The sequence below is a fragment of the Acipenser ruthenus genome, chromosome 16, assembly GCF_902713425.1.
Source record: "Acipenser ruthenus chromosome 16, fAciRut3.2 maternal haplotype, whole genome shotgun sequence".
In the NCBI taxonomy this organism is placed as follows: Eukaryota; Metazoa; Chordata; class Actinopteri; order Acipenseriformes; family Acipenseridae; genus Acipenser; species Acipenser ruthenus.
Window position 1 is genome coordinate 26408422 of NC_081204.1, and position 21312 is coordinate 26429733.

Genomic DNA, 21312 nt, shown 5'->3' on the forward strand with positions numbered 1-21312 from the left:
GCCCTCTTCTCCAGTCCATATTTACTGTGTGTGTGTGTGTGTGTGTGTGTGTGTGTGTGTGTGTGTGTGTGTGTGTGTGTGTGTGTGTGTGTGTGTGTGTGTGAAGGGAAAAAGGCCAAACACACTTTTAAAGGTTACCAAACTGAATGTGTGGTGAAAGTTTATGTCAAAGTAACAATTTTTTTTTATTATTAAATACAGATATTAAAAATGACAAATTGTGTTCAGTTGTGTCTCGTATAAATTAAGTTGATTCACAACATTCTATATAGCCAATTCCATCTTCTATCTCTGTTCCATTGCCAAAATGATCAAAAATACATAATAACAAATAATAATGTAGAGAAAAAACTTAAAGTGGAAAGGCAGGTTTCAATGGATATCTCTAAATTGTTTTTCAGTGAAAGAATTTGGAAAAAGTATCAATAACAAAACAGAATAGCACATTGCATTAGTTACTTTTTCAGCTACCGGTTCTTAAATAGTTAAACAGCGTGACCCTGAAAGCGTGTGCCCCCAGTTGCTAAGGAACGCGCATCTCCATGCGCGCACATTTTTATTGCACCATGACCGCGCAGCGCGGACACAGACAGACTGAAATCTCACGGATGGGCAAGATTGTGGAGCATCAATACGGAGCATTGAACCTGGATCGAAAAAAAGGTTAAAACCACATTTGGATGCAACGGGAGAAAAGGTGGTAAACGTTACTGAGGAGCACGCAGTAAAAAGGAAAGGAAGAATCAATTTCGGAAAATACTGAAAAGACAAGGTTTTTTTTTTTTATCAACTGTAAGTGGCTTTTTATTCAGCAGGCAAATGTGGAATCTGATAGTTCTTCAAAGCAGGTGAGTGGAAGATTTTTCTTAATAGGTGTTGTTGTTGTTGTTGTTGTTTAATCTAGTTGAAGGGTCAAATTAGTGGCCGTTATGGTTTTCCTAAATCCCACGGTTATATGACGTGAAGCATAACGAAATGTAATGACATATCAAGTAGTCAAAACACCTGGTTATTAACGTTTTATTTGTTTGGTGGGAAAAAAAAGTTTAGGTTTTGAAAATAGAATGTATTAGCTGTTTTGTATTAGCAAGTAAGTATTTAGAAAATGCAGATCATTTTATGCAACTAGTACCTGAAAAATACTTTAAGGTGAAGCAATCTGAATTCAGTTAAAAATGCACTGGAAATATATTTTCACCATATACCGACAGTACATTATTTTAATCTCCAAGATCTACCGTCATCTTTTACTGACTATGTAGAGATAAGATCTAAAGACAATAGTTAGAGGGACCCAAAATATGAAGAGAACACATATTTATCATTAAAAAAAAAGAAAAAAAAATGATTTAAAGCCATTAACAAGACATGTACTTTTTACGCTGCGGTGCTGGTACAGATTCAGAAGTGGATACGGGGCAATAGTGAATAGCCTATAGCATTTAGGATTGAAAAATTAGATGCTGCGGTTATTTAGTTACATTACTGTTACGGTAGGATTTCTGGTTGCATGACAGGGGTTTATCAATGGATATGTTTTTTTTTCTGCATGGCAGCCAAATTAATACTTACTTAAATATAACATAACTGTGAAAATCTTTGAAACCGGCTGTGTTTCAGACCGGCTTCTGTAGTCGTTTATTGAATAAACATGGCTGCAATTCGATTCAGTGAATTAACTTGATTCCAAATGTGTTCATGTGTGTCATTTTCCTCCTTTGGCACATTAGTGTAGTCTCGTGAAAGGGAAAATGTCGTGCGTTTCTGAAAATGTAGCAGCTTTCTTGAAACTGTTTCTTCAGAAAATGAGATGAATATGCGAAACTCACGGCTGGAAAACATGTTAGCAGAAAGTGCTTGCAGAATTAGTTGGGATTTGCATTTCTTGGTATTAAATACATGTTCAACATGTATACCAAGACCTGTTGGCTAAAGGTTCACAATGCAGTTCAAACCATTGAGACACTTTTAAAGCACTGTTTTTGCCCGAAATGTTGAAGGATTCAAATTCAAGTGTTCAGCTAAAGCTTTTTTTATGTGACTATAGGCTGTTCTACTAGTCAGAAAAATGTTAGCTTTTTTCTGTTTAGTCGTTTTCATTATTGTGACGGTCTAAGTTGATAAATGTATTTATAAAGAAACGCTTGCTGTAAAATCGAACGAATCTTCGTTATTCAGCAATGTGAACCCCTATATTCCGTGCGTTATGACTTTTACATATTTAATCTGAATGGGTTACCATACCACCTTAAGTTTTAAATACCATTTATTGTAAAGTTCAGTGTAAGTATCCTCAGAATTTGTATGTTGGTCCCGTGCATTTGGTATCATTAGAATTGTGTTGTAGAACTTAAAACATTAATTAATTCATGATGAATTATTTTGCAAACACACTGAAGGGGCCAGCACCAAAGGGGTTAAATTCTGTCATTATTAAGAATTAGCAGAAGGATTGAATAGCAAAAATTGCCAGCCTCGGAGTTGTCATGGTGATTTTTTGAATAAGTAATTGTGTGTGTTGAGCTGAAACATTTAAACGGATAGTTGTATGTATATATATCGTCAAAGGGAACAACAGGAGGCTGTGTGGTCCAGTGGTTAAGGAAAAGGGCTTGTAAGCAGGAGGTCCCCGGTTCAAATGCCACCTCAGCCACTGCCTCATTGTGTGACCCTGAGCAAGTCACTAACCTCCTTGTGCTCCGTCTTTCGGGTGAGACGCAATTGTAAGTGACTCTGCAGCTGATGCATAGCTCACACACCCTATCTCTGTAAGTCGCCTTGGATAAAGGCGTCTGCTAAATAAACAAATAATAACAACCTTTACCGTTATACAAAGTAGAGTGCATATTATTATTTTAGAGTTTCACATAATATTTTTTTACCATACAGTTTTTTTTTTCTGGTGTGGAGCCATGTTTTTCTTTATTTTTGTGGGAGGATTTTGCATGGATATGTACTTAGAATGTGTTGTGTTTTACTTCTATTTATATTCCTGTCTCGTATACTGGTCTCTACCAGGGACCCTGCGGCTCCACACACTCAATTCAAAAGGAAGGAAAAAAGATTCCCAGTTCTACTTTTCATTTCAATCGAGTATCGGCTGCATCCAAACAAGTTTAGACTGTAATAGTTGTTTTGTTTTAACAGGTATTGATATTTATTAACGGACTGGCAGAGAAAAAATAAATAAATAAAATAGAGAAATATATGAACAGATTTTTTAATTCAACAAGGTAATAACAATCTACTACCAATCTTTGGTAATAACAATCTATTACCAATCTAATTATTGACATTAATTCATGCTTTGTTCTTTTTTCTATAATGACACCTCATAAACCAGTTAAAAAATGTAATACAGTGATACAAATGTTTAGCTAGTGTTTTAATTATAAGCATTTTTAATGTGCAATGCAGGCATGGACTAATAATACTGTGTTGTCTAGAATCCTACTATATTCTGTTTATAAAGTGATGCCATTTAAGAATAGGCCTATTGAATACTAAGTGCCATTGTTTGCAGCAGTGAAAAACAATGCCTGGGGCATATCCATAAAGGTGGAATCAGTGGCTGCCATTCATAAAGCTACTTGGATTATTTAAATACAACATAACAGTATGGTGATTAAGATAAAGAAGGAGAAAAGCTGACATTTTTAACATGAATTTTAATTTCTGAGGGTTTTGTCTATGATTAGGATGTCAGTGTGTTTTGTTGATTTAACATGAAATATTTTTAAACAATCATGTTTTATAAGTGGAATCCAATATTGCCACCAAATGTCAGTTTGCTAGCAGGCAGGCATGCTGAAAAAAACTGCTAGGGGGAAGGTAGTGGAGGACCAATCAATGCTGGCTGTAACTTTCAAAGGGGAGACTTTATAACCATTAAACTGCATTCAAGGCAGCTTGAATCACCTAGTATATTCAACTAGTCAAAAACGAAATGTTGACTTTGCTTGGCCAAAAACTGTGTTTTGGAAGTCATGTGACTGTTACCATAGCGACCTTACTAGTACTGCTCTGGTGACAAAGATGAGGTGAGTGGTGCTGCGATTTGTATTCTTGGATGCAACCCAGGTTCTGTCACACTACTGTTCAGCACCTTTGGGCTCATTCAAGTAAAGCTGCTTATGGTAATGGAATCAATCACATGTATATGCTTCAGCCAGGATACCAGAACTGTGATGTACCATGTTATATATTATGGCTGCTAAAATGGCTGATTTTGCATGTTACGCACAGAAATGAACTAACTAGCTGTGTAAACACATCGAGTGACGCCTATGTTACTATATGTAACAAGGGGGCAGAAGACATGGGGGGCATATAGACAGGGACAGCAAATAAATACAACATGCATTAAATATAAAAATTATACATGCAACAACTTTACTTCATGAAGCCTCCTCTTTGTGATGTTTGTCTGTCACCTTAGTTGTGTCACCTTCAGACGGTCATTGGATTAAATGTTTTACCTTGCAACAGAACCTTTGACAGGGAGATTGAAAACAAAAGCATAAGTTATTATTAATTGCCATGTCATGCGGGTGCCATTAGACTGAAGTGCTGAAACTGTCTGAATATTAAAGTAGCTTATGGGAGTACATTTAATGACAGCAGCTATTTGGTAAAAAACTGAAATTGTGCCATGTCATGTGACACAATTCTGTTATGGATAATGATCCCTGTAGGTGAGACAAGGTAATAGAAATGAAAACAAGAGCTATTAATACCCATGCAAAGAGCATATCAGTGGTCAAGTTGCTTGTTTGATATGGATTTGTTACTTTTGGTAAAGATTTATGGAAATGGTATCCTTGGAATTTTTTATTACATTTTCTGATATATTGGTATTTCACTGTTACCCGAAGTACGATTCACAAATAAAAAAAGTGTGTGAAAGGAAAATATCCCGATGTCAACCAACTCAATAGGGGCCTCTGTGAGGTTTATTGAAGTTATACAAAGATAATGCACTGCATACATATATATATATATATATATATATATATATATATATATATATATATATATATATATATATATATATATATATATATATATGCAGGTTTCTCTGTAAATAAGTCAGGAGTTAAAGCTTTGCACATTAATTAACAATGGAATTTTTCTTTCAAAAGATTGTGTGTGAAGACCCTTGTAAATGTAGTTTTAAAGATACCTGTGTTATCCTTTCTTGGGTATATAGGCATTTCTATCCCACTATCTTTATTAATGATTCACCTGAGTAACACTGCACAAATGTAAGTAAATTCTGCGTATACATGGTAAAAAGGTACATTATTCAGTTGGGTGCTTTCAGGGGATGATGTCTGATTTCATGATTCCTCAGTCGGCTCTTTTGATGGAAATAGAGTTTAATAAGAAAGGAGCAGAATTTCAGCAAATGCTGTCTGCAAGGCAAGATTGCAAAAAAACAAAAAAAACAACACATTGCCAGTAAGTAAGGTCAAGCCACAAACAATTTTGACCTTAAACACCAGACGCTTCAACTGATACTAAAATGTCTTGGCAGGGTATGCCATTCTTCAAGTTTCTGGATTGTAAGGTCAAAGCAGCTTGTCTCTGCAACAGAAATGCCACTTTTCATGATCACTGTTGGATGTTCATAATCGCTTAAGACAATTCCATTCGTTTTCATAACAATTCTATGAGGTTGGCTTTTACGTTGTTTTGTTTTTTTAATTTTTTTTTGCACCAATTGACATATCCCAATATGTTTGATTTGTTTGACTAGATGTATTAGCATGACAGAAGAGCTGTTTTAGAAAAGTAGTATTGTTCTTGCTCAGAAGATATGATAACAAGCATAAACTATAGTATCTAAGAGAGGGAAGAGTCACATTGCTGTTAGCAGCTTCAAACTAAATGACTAACATTGATATTTGCATAGGCAAACCTGTACTTAAAGTGCTTTCCATTAGTAGTGAAATGGTCATAACAGCAGTCTTCCTTTGCTGAAGTTCAGATGTTGTCATAGCAACAGTTGGTTTGAGTGAGAGGTTTACTTGGAATCCATTTGTAAACCGTAGGTGAGAATAAATGGTTGCCTTGATCCCATAACGATTTAGAAATAGCAGTTTTATTTCAGTGGCTCATTTAGATAGCATGCAGAACTCTGAACATCACTGATTGATTAGCTCTGATTCATGAGAATGGCTTATTGGCTCAGTTTCTTGTCTGTCAAGATCCTAGTTCCGCCCCCCAACTGCCTATTTTCCGGTCTGCTCCATCCGACTTGGTGGCAGCTTATGTAATTATAGGGTTGTTGTGTTTGGGTTAAGCCATGTATTAGCTTTTGATTTGACCCCCAATTTGCTTTATGAAAGCTTTGTTTTCCGAAGCTTGGTGTAGGTTCTCGCAAAGCTATACACAATCGAACAACTCATCTGAATTGTAATTTGTTTATATTGTTGTGTTTTTTAAAGCAGCAAGTGGCCTATGTAATGTACAGAAATATAATGTGTCATATGGGAAATACATTGTTTTCCAGGAGGTTACACGTTCCATTGTATTTAAGTATGTAAGTATGCCACTCCATTTCTCAGAAACACATATCTCCCGGGCTCCCGAGTGGCGCATCCAGTAAAGGCGCTCCTCGCAGGATGTGCCCTATAGCCTGGAGATCGCTGGTTCGAATCCAGGCTATGTCACAGCTGACCGTGACCGAGAGTTCCTAGGGGGCGGCGCACAATTGGCTGAGCGCTGCCCGGGTAGGGAGGGCTTAGGTCGGCAGGGGAATCCACGGCTCACCGCGCATCAGCGACCCCTGTGGCCGATAGGGCGCCTGTGGCTCTGCAGCGGAGCCGCCAGATCTGTGTTGTCCTCCGGCACTATAGGTCTGGTAGCATTGCTGTGGATCTGCAGTGCGAAAAATGACGGCTTGGAAGGAGCACGTTTCGGAGGACGCGTGTTTCATCCTCCGTTTCCCGAGTCGGCGGGGGGGTTGCGAGCGGTGAGCCGGGGATACAGATAATAATTGGGCATGCTAAATTCGGGTGAAAACCGGGGTAAAAATAATTGGCGACGACTAAATTTATAAAAAAAAAAAAAAAAGAAACACATATCTCCCTGATGGGAATGTTGTGTTTTTTCAAGGCATTCGTTACAGTACATTTAAAATGTATACAGTATTTATATTAAAATCATATCTGACACATGGGTCTGTGTTGCAGTGTTCTCCTTAGTGCATTTTAATATAAAAAAGCTGTGAAGAGCTGCTCTTGAAGTTGATATACGAACACGGTTTACCCAGAGCTTCCATTAGGATGCATTGTTTAGAAAGATAATACATTTTTGAGCTTGGGGAAGCATGGTAATGACTCAATCTTCATAAACAGCAAAATCAAAACTAGTTTATGCTTAGATATTTTGACAAAATCTTTAAATATTCAGTGAAAATAGTAATTTATAGTAATGCATTTAAAACAATTGTAGGCCTTGTAGTTAAATGATATGATTGCATGTTATATACAGTTATATTTAATAAGCTGTATTAAAATGCAATTTGTTAGAAACAGAGCACTAACCAAAGCAATATTCAAGCCTGGCGTTATGGGAGAATGCCTGTTCAAACTATACATCCTGTACACAAGAGCTTTCTGAGACAAGGCAAGGCTATTCCTTTGAGACTACCAGATTACGGTGAGTTGTACAAATACAGTGCACAGCACAAAACAACTGTACAGTATTAGCAAACAAGAAATGTCAAATAACAACAGTAGCTTCAGCATGTTTGATACAACAGCAATTATTGGACAAAATAATTGTGGTATTAATTTCAACGGTGGATTTTGCAGGTTGTGAATGGTAGCATTCCATCACACCTAGCCATTATTTAACCATTATGCAAGCTGTTCCTTCTGTGTGATCATTTAGTAGGGATCACTTTTTTGTTAAGACATAGCAAATATAATTGTCAAATGATCTGCCTTTTACAGTTCTTATTTTCAAAGTTTTTTTTATTTTTATGATTAGGTGAGAATTGTGTTTTGTGCTGGTTTTCTAATGTTTTCCTTTCCCCTGCTCTTTTGTATTTTCTAAACTGTGAATTATTTGCCTGCGGCAGCATCAGGATTTCAAAATGGTGCCGCAGTGTTTGATCAAACAGCTCTAATACAGATCATGAAGCCTTTTATTTTTGTTTTTTTTTGTTATTTCATCTCAATCTCTGTTGTTTTCAGTGTTGTTTATTGCACGAAAAACTGAGACACTTAATTAAGGCAAGTTACTATGCTATCCATAACTCCCAAACATAATATATAAAGTAGTACTTTTTAGTTTTGGCAATATGTTGAAAGACATTGACAGAGACTTCATTAAATCATTTTGAGTAGCCAGTGAGAAACCCTTTGTCTTTGTTAGAGCCAATCAGTAATATTGGAGGAAGGAGGGCAAAGAGAGATCAAATGAATTGATAATTTTAAGGGTACCCGAGTCGCTCACTTGAAAAAGGCACAGTCATGTGGTGTGCCTGGTGAGTCAGTATAGTAGGTTTGTGGTTATGAAAAATTGCAGATCTTCACTGGGAATTCCACAGAGACAGGAACTGGTCTCCTCATCACACTACAGCGGTCCCTACTGGCCAGGTGAGCGATGTGCTCACAACAGACACTTGCAGGACTGGCCTTTGTCCTTAAGAGGATGGTAGCTCACCGTCATCGGCTGTGAAGCCCCTGGGTTAAAATAGGCCACTGGCTTGGCCTGAGCCATTGTGGGGATTGCTGTGGTGAGAGAAGATAAAATTGGACATTCTACATTTTTATTAATAAACAAAAATATTAGTTTTGTGTCAGAGTCCTGCGTGATTTTTACGACCTGCTGCAACACCATCTTCTTACATGTGACCCGACCCGTTTTAATAAGACCTGCAACCCAAATTTGAACCCACAGGTTTTACAAGCAATGAATCCCATCACATGTTAACTATTTTCATTTGCTATGATTCAAAAAGAATTCCACAATTTTGATTTAGCTCTCAAACTATTATCCACTACATGATATAAACCCTGCGCTATATTTTGTTTCACCTTGTCCACAAACATTTTTAATGTCAGCAAGCAGACGTGATAAAACCATCTTGCAATAGTCAGCTGATTCCTTGTTAATCACCTCCTGATTTAGTGCAGGAAATACTGGTACATTAGCCTTCTAATACGTTATTTGGGAAGGGTTACAGGTAAGGACAGATAACGTTTTTTGTGATTCAAAACCGCAAACCGCGATAAAGTTCACATTCTGACCCAAACCTAACCTGATGCAGGACTCTATTCTGCCTATCCCAATCGTCTATTGTAACTTTTGTTCTCTTATCTTTAGTTTACTGACAACCATCTCTGGTGGATGGAGATCTCAGGAAATCATAGCTAGGTACATGACAGTACAGTGCCTTGGGAGGACAATTCAGTTTTAAATAAAACACATGGATCTTTCATGTTAATCTTTTTATTCAATTTTCAGATAGTTGGTATTTGTGTAATACTTTTATGGTACTATGTCACTGTATAAATCTTAATACTCCACATAACTGCAAAACAACAGAAGCATTCTTTTGTACATTTGAATACAAATAAAAAAAATTGACATTTTTGTATTCTATGCTTTATGGTAAATTAGAATATTCATTAAATTGAGACGGTACTTTAAAATAAGGGGAAGTAGGACAGTCTGCATATTCAAGCTTAGCAGTTGCCTGAAGGTTTGCATTTGCCCTTGGAGATTGATGTTATCCATCTTTCTTGAGTGCATTGCATATTTTAATTTCTCCACAGGATCAGGCAGAAATGCCATGGCTGCCAGAGGTCCTGGCTGTCGGTTTAAATCAGCGCTCACCTAGTAATAGGCAGTGACAGTTCGTAGCTAATCTTGATTGTTCTCCTTATAAAAGAGGAACAGTTTTTTTAAAAATTCATCAAACCTAGTGGAAGAGATAGGGCGCCATAAAAAGTGTGATTTTGTTGAGTGCAGTCTGTTGTTGTGTGCATCACCGTGCATGAGATTTAGTTCACTGAAGTATGGGGTATCTTAGGTTCACAACACAGAGAATGTCAGAATTATTTTGAGCCTAAATGAACAAGCATTCGACACTAATCAGTTGTTAGTTTGATATGTACAGTAACTGGCTATAGATGACTGTGTGCCTGTTTCTGGAGCCAGGCAAATAATAAGCCTTATCTGATTGGGGGTGGAGGTGGGGGTGGAAATCCAGCCTTGTACCAATTTCTTACATTGAATTCAAGACATTTCAGCCAATTTATATTATAATCAGTGAAACAGGAGCTGTAGTTTGTGCTTTCTACAAAACAGAATCCACTTTCCTAGTTCCCATTTGGAGGCAGTGTTAGAATGGAGTAGTAATTATAGCTTAAATAAGGTGTCACCAATAAGATGAATGGCAGTCGCTAAAAGAGCATACAACATCTCAGTTGCGGTCAACAATTTTGTAACACATCACAATACTTTTTTTATAATATGTTGTTCACAGCTGCATTGAACAAAGCTACAGTACATGACATGACAAAATGCATGTAAAGGTTCCACTAAACAATATCTGTCACATGGACTCCAATAAACCTATGTTCTCTATCCTCAGTCAAATCGTAGCGTGCCTAAATAAGCACGGTCATTTACCATAATAAAAAACAGTAATGAAAAAGAAAATGTAGAGTATAAAAAGCGCAACCAGATATAGCCAACGAAAGACAACACATTATTCAAATTATTTGTCGTATTATATATTTAAGGTAAAAGGCAATTTATTTTTCCGTTAAAAGTGCTCCCGGCTATAATGTTCTGCCACCTGGCTGTTCAGAATTCCTGGGGAGAACCCTGTGTATATATATACTGAGCATCAAAAGAAACGTATCACTTATATTTGAGCATCAAAAGAAACTTATCACTTTTATATTTGGATAAAATGACAAACTTTAGAGCAGGTGCAGTGACTTTTTATTGTGCTTGGATATTATTGTCTTTGTCAGAACAAATAGAACTACTTAACAACATTTACTGATGAATCATACTACCTGACTTCCTATGTCTTTCCATCAGTATAGATGTGTACTACAGAACATGCAATGTTCGCTGTTGCTTAATTCAGAGATTGGCGGTAGCAATTTAAGTTCATTATGTAAAATGCATAAATTGCATGCTGCTCAGGATTCGTTCTGTTGAAAGGACTGAGGTTTGAAGAATACTATCAGAGTGCCCTTAACATCACTGTGGGTAAATTAGCATGGAAACTCTGATACCCTGGGGCTAGCCCTGATCCCTTGGGACAAGCTGTTAAGCAGCTTAGTAAAAGCTTGTAATATGAAGACATTGCTGGGGTCCCAGTAGATGCTTGGCTTTTGAATGCAACATAAAAGCCATAATATTTGCCTTCGAAACATACTAATTTTGTAGTCCTTTGGAAATCCATAATATGTGTCTTTTTGTAAATACTGTACTGCATAAACTATACTTTGAATAAACTGATTCTAAATTAGCATTTTTCCTATGTATAAAAAAACACTAATGAATTATGAATGGGCTAACAATCTGAAATGATCTGCATTTAATTAATTTGGTGGGAGTCAACTATAATTAAAATAATTCATAAATCAAAAAATGTATTGAGATTCAAGCATTGGCTAGGCCTCTTCCTTCAACACAAGTGAATAAATGGATGCTGAAAACATTGAAAAACTGAGCCTCTCTTATTAGGCCAGATCTGTAAAATATGCAAGAATGGAAGTGCCAAGTAAAAATATACTGGCTAACAGGCCGCCAGTGTCATGGCTATTAGTTAACGTCATAATTCCGACAGATTGGGGCTTTAACTTTTTTAAATCTAGGATAGAACATACTCTCAGTGATGAACTCAAGGCAATGATTTGAGTGATGCAGCAGATTACTGCACACTTCCATGTGATGTGCGTAGCTCTTTCACAGAATCATGAAACTAGATGATCACCATACTCACCTATAAATCACAGGAAACACTGGACTGTTTTGTAAATTATACATTGAATGCAGGTCTATTCATAATACTGGTCTCAAATTCTTATAAAAAAATAACTGACAGCGGACAGGTAACTTTGATTTTTTTTTTTTATTATAGATTTCCCTTACAATCGTTGTATCTCTGAGTCTTATGATTGTGTCATTTCCATAAGCCTAGTAACCAGAAAATCATGGGACATGGCTGTTACTAAAAATACCTTTCCTCTGAATCGTGGCTGTTTGATTGGTCACAGCTTCCAATTAATTGTACTTCTTACCAGCTTAATATATCTACTGTGTGTGTTTTGTACTGTTCTCTATTGCTCTTTCTGCTTAGATCATCAATTACCAAGCTTACTAATGTAACAAATGTCATTTTTCAACCATGGGAGCTGCTTCTCAAAAGTTTGCTAAAACTCCTAAAAAACTTCTAATTACAATGCGAACTACTTTGAATGATTGTAAACCTCACAAAAAGGTAAGGGAACAGTATTTAATAATTAAAATGTAATGGTAAAAATGATAACAGCACTTGATAATGAACTGTACTCTTATTGTATTAAGCTGAAGAGTAGGTCTACATCGTGTACTCTCTTATGATCCATAATATGTGAGTATGAGGTGACAGAGCACTTAATGTGTTAAAGATTCATCCATACCTTACATGGGCACATGAGAGATGTGTACTTTGGCATTCAGTTGCAAGAATCTAGCCTGAAATTGAGTGTTATTTGTGTGAATCCAATGTGAATGTGAGTGAAGACTGGCTGTCGGCTCATCACCATGAGAGGCAATGTGGAGCAGACAGCAGGCAGTTTTCAGTACAGTGCAGTTTGGAAATTATATGACAAGGCTGAATGTTCTTAAACGTTATTCAATCAGTTTGCTTGGATAGCTTGTAAATATTTACTATTACTATTTTACACATACACTTAAAGGGTACTTAAGTACCCCATTTGTTGCTACAACTGTTTACTTAAGGTGTGTGTATTGTTTTAATTTTTTTTTTACATTTTGACCACTTTCTTAATCTTGAGCTGCATTCCTTGCCTCAAGATGGCTTCCCATGTACCCGTATGGACCTTTCAGAACTACATTTCCCATCATCCTCCTGCTCACATATGTAACTGAGATGGATTTACCAGTGAAAATGTCAGAACAATACACACACCTTACGTAAACACTTGTAGTAACACATGGGAACATGTAACACAATAAAATAAAAAGGTCCTTATGTACCCTTTAAGTGCAATACGATCATTTATTTATCAGAAATGATGTATGCGTTTATCGAGGTTTAAAAGATTTAATCTATTGATCCACCAGAGGCTTATGATATTTAACATCATACCCTTATTAAAAAAATAACAAGATTTGGCTTAAGTGAAAGCATTATATTGATTTACCATTAACTAACACATGGCAGAGTATTTTGCTAAGTGGATCTTGAAGTTTTGCCTTAACAAATTGTCCATCATTAATTTTTCTTTTTTCTTTTTATTTTTAATTGTCACACAAAGTGGTTCATCAGGACCATCGCACGCATTGTAATACACATTTGATCATAACTTGAGTGTGTCATTGTATACATTTTGCATGATTTTTTTTTCACGTTTCCCAAACCTAAATCCCAAATATTCTAAGTTTCTTCAGGCCTGGGTGTACGAAGAGAAGCTTTTAGCAGTGTCTTCGCTCCCAGTGTATTCACCAGGGCACCCGTCATGTAGAAAGCTGCTAACACGTGGTCCTATCTCAAGATCGGGCTTAAGCTCACCTTCTCCTAATGCAGGAATTCAATATTTCAGAGTTTCAGCTGGTTACCATTTGATCTCTGATATCCAGTGTAGACACACACCTGCAAGAGACTGTGTACCCCTCTCTGAAGACTGCACCAGCTTCCTTATGCGATTGTATTTAGAAATGTAGGACTCTGGGATTAATAGCATCACAGGTTTTGTTTGTCTCATGCCACTCCTCACAGCTCTTTCCTGTCAAGGCCTGGAACCCGTGAATTAAGAGAGACTCCAAAAGAAAAGTTCAAATTGCTGTGATATCGCATGAAAGAGTGACCTTTTCGCAGTGTGTTGGGGTTTCTATCATTTGCTGACATATAACACTAAGATCTGTCTGAAATGCAGATAAACCGAATGCAGTGTTCTGCCTCCCTGTTGCTGGGGTTAGCTTTCTCTTTAATTTCATCCATTTTTAGATATTAATAATGAAGGCAGTTCGCAGAATTCTCAGACTGCAACCAGTTGTAGTGGGTGGTATTTTTTCAAACAAATGGGAAAGGCATGTGTGGTATAGGAAACGTCGTCGGCAGAGAACGCTTGGAGCACTCAATAACACCCCCTCACTAAGCCACTGCTGCAGAGTTATGCTATAGGCTAGTCTACATACAGTTTGTGCCATACTATATTAAAAAAATGAGTGTGGAGATATACTTTAGGCAGGCATAAGTAGTGGCTAAAAACCCAACTGTGGTTCAATATGTCAATTGAGATCCTATCCCCCATGACCCAATGTAATGCACTTATGGGACCTTGTGATTCACAGTCAGATATCACAGCTGGCCATCCGTATTCCAGGTGTTCCAAACATAATGGAAGAATGCTTAGCTTGGGAGGACAGATTCTTTTCCAATAGTCTCTTTCAAAAGGAAAAGCAGTCTGACTTCACTGTTTCTAAGGATTAACATCAACAGATACATGCAGATCCAGCCCTATTGAATGTAACCCACATTCCATGATATTTAAGAGTGTGGGGGAAATAAATTAAATGTATTCAAAGCCATTTGCAGACCACATGATTACCCAGTGGTGTTACGCTCATTGTGTAATAATGGGCTGTAAAAAGCTGTCATAAAGCTGTTGCAAAGCATAGTAAACATCAAAAGCTTGATTAGCAGAACTAAGGGGACGTTTCAGGTAATGAAGTGCAAATAACGACTTGAAAATGTTGCATAAACGAGAGCTAAGCTGTTGGACTGCAAATGTCTACTTGCAAGGGAAATGGCCTTGGTAGCTTGCTTTGGATAAGGATCTTTTACCTACAGATATTTTGGTCGCAAATGTAAGCTACGTTCGTATGTTACTCACATTGTGGGGCCATGTTTACAGTGTCATGTATGGATTTGCTGCACTGTCACTTCCTACCTTCCTTATGTCTCCCAATGTGCAGATCCCCACCATTACAGAAAGGTGTTAGCTTATAAATATGTATGCCTGTGTTATACAGGTAGATTTCTTTGCCTCATTAACTTGACTGTGGAATTGTATAATGTCCCCATTCTGTTAAGATAAGTAGTCAACAAGGAGCAATCAGCTTATTGCTCATGAGTTCCAGGACACCTGAAGTGCTTCTCACAACAGATTGTTTTTTTCTTATAATGAAGGAGGTGAAACAAATTATATAAAAATAAACTTAACAAGACGTCACATTTGTTTTCCCTCATCATTAATCTTCAACCTCGGTTTTATATATTACACAGCCTGAATGCATTATCTAAATAGTTTCCTAAACTCTTAACCTTGCATGTAGTTTTCTCTAAAAATTCTCTGAACAACTTAGTTTGTGTTACAGAACGCCCTGCAGTGTAAAAAAAAAAAAAAAAAAAAAAAAAAATTTATTATCCCTTTTTCCCGTATCGCAATGTTTTTCAATCTAATCCGAATTGTTTTGACATTTTTATTCGCACATCATGAGTGGCAGGAGAAAGAGCATTTCTCTTATAAGCCCTAGAGTATGCAGAGTATGCTCCCTCCTGCAACATTGCTCTTCTGTTTTCTGTTCCCATAATATGCCATTCATTTCAATTGGAGCACCAGCAAGCATGAACCAGATACTCTGATATGTTTTGTGAAAAATAAACGACTGGCAATATTTAAATGTTCATGTCCATGCTGTGAATAAAGTTTGTACAGTGCAGAAGAGCTTGACAAAAATCAATATTGCAAACAAAGATAACAGACATAGTGAAATCAGGAAAGAAATGTTAATGAAGCAAAGATGCAGCTTACTGTATACGGGTGCTTTAAATAAGATAGCAACATGTTATTGTAGGTACATGAAAGGGGTTAACATTTGAACTTATTTGTCATAAGGCATACTTAGTGTTCTGTGTTGCCGGTTTATTCCGAATTTTACCGAAAAATTACAGGATTTTTTTTTTAACTGGATGTCGGTTTATACTGATTTATACCCAATTTTTTGTCAATTATTCATTATTATATTGGGTACTGTTTTCTAGGAAATACACAATAATTTGATTAAAATGCTGTTTTATTTTGACTCTGACATTGTAATAAGCAGCCCTACCCTACACTGTATCCTAAGGTACAGCAGATGTTTAGATTTAGGATCAAATAACATTCAACTGTGGTTCTCTGTCACTTCACAAACACACTATCATCTGATTATGTTGGCCAATCAAAGTCTGATTATTGTGGCAACTGCTGGGCGTAGTAACTACTAGCTTGATCAAAAACTAAATTTAAAAAAATATAATATTTTTAGTGGATGAGGAATGGGGAGAAAACGTAAATCAGTTAGGAATATTTAAAAGAAAACGTTTCGAAGTATACAAAAAGCAAAAATAACAGAAGCGGGTCAGATGAGGCAGAAGACGCATAGCGCTGCAAATACTGCAGCATTGAGGTACATGTGGGCGCTGACAATAAAAGAACATACTGAAAAACAAGCGACACATCAAACTAAAACAAGAAAGTGAGCTGAGAGGCAAGCAAGCCCTTTATCCTGCTTTTACACATGCTTTATAAAAAGAAAGCGCAGAATGACTGTGTTAATGAGTTTGTTAGAGCGCTGTGCTTTGCTGGACAGCCACTGTTTATTGCTGATCGGTGTGTATTGATGACTTCGTACTTTCTGTAGTAAAACACTGCCTAGCCGACAATCTTAATTGTAAATATTTAAAGATACTATTTCCGTCAGCACAGCGATTGCCCAAACATTCGTAAAGTACCAGCTAACTTGGGAAAATGTGGCTTCGACTTGCACAGATTCTGCTTCATCATACATGCCAGGGACATTATTAATCAGAAACCAGAACTGCTACTCATCATATTCCACATGTAAAGTGTTTTTTTCTGAGATTTTATCCCTCGATTTTTACAGATGTTTCAATTAAAAACTATTTTGTACCGATTTTATCCCTATTTTAAAATATATATAATGTAACGCGGAACACTAGGCATACTGTGTTTATACTGCACTGCACTTCTCTCTATCAGAAGGCATTCTCAATTTAATCTACCAGTATATACCATTGAATTGTTTCATGATTCATTTGTAGGCACATTTAACCTTTAATTCTTTAAATTATGTTGTTGAGTGAGTATCTTCTATTTTCAGAAGTACTCTTTTCATCTTTTTATTTTCTAGATGAAAGCTTCTGATTTACAAGAACATTCTGTTTGCAGGGCCACATGAGTACAGTTCAAACATTTCAGAATGTTTTTCAGGTCTATTGTGATGTGTTTGTTATGCAAATCTGTTGAAATGCCTAGTGAGGATACATCACAAAATAGAGCCATGCATTGTAAAGATCATTTTAGTATTCCTCAAAAGATCAGTGGTCTGGAAAAAATCTATCAACTGGGCTTCAGTTGTGTTGCAGAAAGTATTTTGGTGGTCTTTGATGTAAAGTGTTATCTATTTCTGGCTGTTTATATGCATCTGTAAAATCATTAAGTATTCTAGAAAAATTGTGTAGACTAACATCAGACTACCACTGCCTCTCTGCTTATCTTGTTTTATGAAGTAGGCTTACTAGAAACGCCTACAAAATAAATAAACATTTGTCAAATTGTATGAATAAGTTTCTTTGTAATTCTACTTAATACTATCTTTTGGGTGAAACATTTCAATTTTCTAATGCTGTACTTTGTCCCATGTGTGACGAAAATTCGTAGTATACATATGTGATTGTCCTAAAAGATTTAGGGCTGCATATGTTCAAAGAGTTTTCTCCATTCTTTAATTGATTTCTAGTTTTTGAAAGGAGAAACAATCATGTTAATGTTACAAAATATAAAAAAAACCTTGAAAGTACTTGAAATATATATATATATAATATTTCTGTTTCTGTTGTGAAATTAACAGGTGTTTTTCAGAAAATAGGAGTTAATTCAAGACTGGGGTTGAAAATATCACCCTTAGACCGTGGATTATTTTCTTACCGATTTCAACATTTTGAGTTTATGCCACTTAAAACATGTCTTCCCAATTCATACATGTTCGTAATGAGATTCAATTCAATTGCTCTTTTGTTACACTTAGTTCAGTGTTAAAATGTTTCTCTCATATTGTGGGAATGTTGTCATGAGTTCCTCGGAGTTTGAGTTTTAAATTCCACTTACAAAATGTGTGCTGTAAGTGAAGATAGTAGCAAAGTTTTAGATGTAGAACATGACATTAGCATTAGAAAAATAAAAATGCTAAAAACAAAGGAATATGAAGCAGGTACGGAGAGTAAAGTTATTTATTATTTGGATGAACCTAAAACAGATGTTGTTATATTGAATGCATAGAGGAAGCTCCATTACAGGGCATTACCACATCGTAGATGGAGGGCGGACTTTCAGATAGATTAGATTGTCTATCTTTAAAAAAAAAAAAAAAGGTAAATACACATGTAAATTGGGAGGCTCCCGAGTGGCGCATCTGGCAAAGGCACTACGCGTGGAGTGCAGGATGCACCCTATAGCCTGGAGCCCAGCTCGAGTCCAGGCTATTCCACAGGCGAACGTGGATGGGAGCTCCCAGGGGGCGGCGCACAATTAGCCGAGTGCCACCCGGGGGGGCGGGGCTTAGGTCGGCCAGGGTGTCCTCAGCTCACCGCGCACCAGCAACCCCTGTAGTCTGGCAGGGCGCCTGCGGACTTGCCTCTAAGCTGCCCAGAGCTGTTTTGTCCTCTGACACTGTAGCTCTGAGGTGGCTGTACGGTGAGTCTGCAGTGTGAAAAGAGTCAGCATGGGGGTGGTAGCGGTGAGCTGAGCCTAAAAATAATTGGATATGACAAATTGGAAGAAAATAATAAAATAATTGGCGACTACTAAATTATAAAAAAATAAATAAATAATACATATGTAAATTACAGATTTTAAATATTTAAAATGACAAAAAAACACCTGTTTTTAATCACAATAAAACCCTGATTATTTTGGTAGTTGACCTTGTCTGTACAGTAGCCCTCACTTTCCAGATGCAGTCAACTGCCAGATCATTATGCATCAGAGTTATATTGCTTAACTAGGCAGCCACTGTATGCTGTTGCCCATTGTAACCTGAATTGTGTAAGCCATTATATAAGTGTTCTTCCTTCTTCCTTGGAATAGTTCAGCATAACAGGTCTCATTTTGATGTATGCATTTCTAGTCTTGGGGTGCCAAGAAATAAAATATAGTGAGACACAGCTTCATTTCATATAAACGTAGCCTATATTGTCAATACTGCAAGCCTTACTACTAGACATACCTCCTGTCATGGTCAACAAATCCATTAGATGACTATCAAGATCCTTGCATTATAAAGTATTTTCTTTTTCGTTGTTATCCAATGACCATTATGGTGCATTTTGCTGTGATTAAGGTAATGGCTGCAGTTAGTTGTCAGGAGAATTTTGCAATTACACTTGCATCATTTTTTAACAGTGCAGCAATTGTGGTGTTTGCTTCTATTTCATAAAAGCATTTGGTCATCTCCACTTTTACACTCAGTATGCCATTTACAATACTTTGCTAGATCATTAGCTGTAATGGTGGTCATTTTTTTAATTACTGTCAGTATTGTTTTCCAGGTACACTTGGTAAATGTACTTTGACGTAACGTATTAACCCAGGATATAATCTGTGACGACCCCAATCATTGCATTAGGTAAGATAGTATCAATGGTTTTGGACTTAAAAAAAAGGGTTTTCCATCTATACAGCTTAACTGATGGATTGAGCTGTGTGGCAGTTTAGTTAATCATGACTTCTCTCTGTGTAGATTCACGGTACAATAAGTAAAACCCTTTGCACTGATGTTAGACTTTGTATCTTGTTAAGGGTGTGTATAGTAATACTATATTTCATAGAGCTAATGTCTGGGAGTTTCATATATTATTTTGTATTTAGCTTCGGGGCTGTAAACACATTGTGTTATGAATATTTCATGTTCTTTTTATTAAATATTCACCTCTGTCAGTCATTCTGAGTCACAAAGAGCAAAAGCTTTTTTTTTCTTGTCTGTGGTTATGAGAATAACTTTATTCAGCACACATCTGAGTTTATTTTACCTGCAGTCATGGAGCAGGCTTGTATCAACACCATTAAAATCTTGAAAGAAAAACAGACCATAGCAAGATACTGCCTCCCCGGTTTAATACATATCAGGCCAGGCCACCATGTGATCACAGCCTTGACAAGATGTGGGATAGACTACTGTAGGTGCTGCAAAGTGCCTTGAGGCCTGTAAACCCATTCAGTCATTTACAGCATATTTTAGTTAGGCAGAGGATTGCAATGCAAATTGTATTGAGATCACAGAGTTCTGGCATGGTGGATTGGTGCATTATACTGAAGTCTTGAAAGTAGCCATCACTAAGTGCAGCATTGTTGGGTGGACTTGATCCACAACAATGCTTAAGTAAAATATATGGCATTCTTTTGGCCTTCCAAAGTAATAAGGGACCCACGGTATACATGCCCACACCAGATCGATGCCAAATAATATCGGGTAGACACATTCTGATCAGGTGGCAAGGCAGTGTAAATCTCAATAAAAGGAAGCGATTATCACAAATTTTAACTGCCGTTCTCTGTAGAATGTTTTATGATTTTAAAATAAATCTCTTGCTTGGGGGAGAGAGCTTGACAGAAATGCAACACGGAGAGTTTTTAGCAATGTACTGGTATGTGCGTAGGTAGAAAATGAAAAGCAGAGTAATTTAGCTCAAAATTCTTTTAAATGCCTTCTGCATTGTAGGTAGATATATTCAAGGCTGCAAAAAAAACCTGATTAACTACACAATTAGAAACTTTTTTATGATTGATAACTCCAACTCAGACACTAATCTCTAAAGGCTCTGAAACCATAATGCTAAATGTGTAATCAGTGTTTTATTTTATTTCTTTTAAATGTCAGGATTTTGTATGGGAGCCATGTGTTGGGTTCTCTCAATCAAGTTGATGTGCCTTAAGTATTGTAACCCAACTGTTGGGCTCAGCACACACAAAAGCATCTAAAAGTTTCACTCATTTAGTTCTTAAATGCAGTGATGGTGTGTATATGGGGCTGCACATAATTCAT

The 21312-nt window shown here is 36.7% G+C and overlaps 1 protein-coding gene across 3 annotated transcripts in view; it reads left to right on the forward strand.

Annotated features, from left to right (window-relative positions):
• Positions 1 to 566: 566 nt before the first annotated feature.
• LOC117412286 (neuroligin-3-like) overlaps positions 567 to 21312 on the forward strand; it is a 116477-nt gene continuing 95731 nt past the window's right edge. For 2 of the 3 annotated variants that reach the window (XM_058989166.1, XM_058989167.1), the window contains exon 1: positions 567 to 848. The gene's annotated coding sequence lies outside the window, so the exon portion shown is untranslated. The remainder of the gene's footprint in view (positions 849 to 21312) is intronic. The other variant, XM_058989168.1, reaches the window with a different exon arrangement.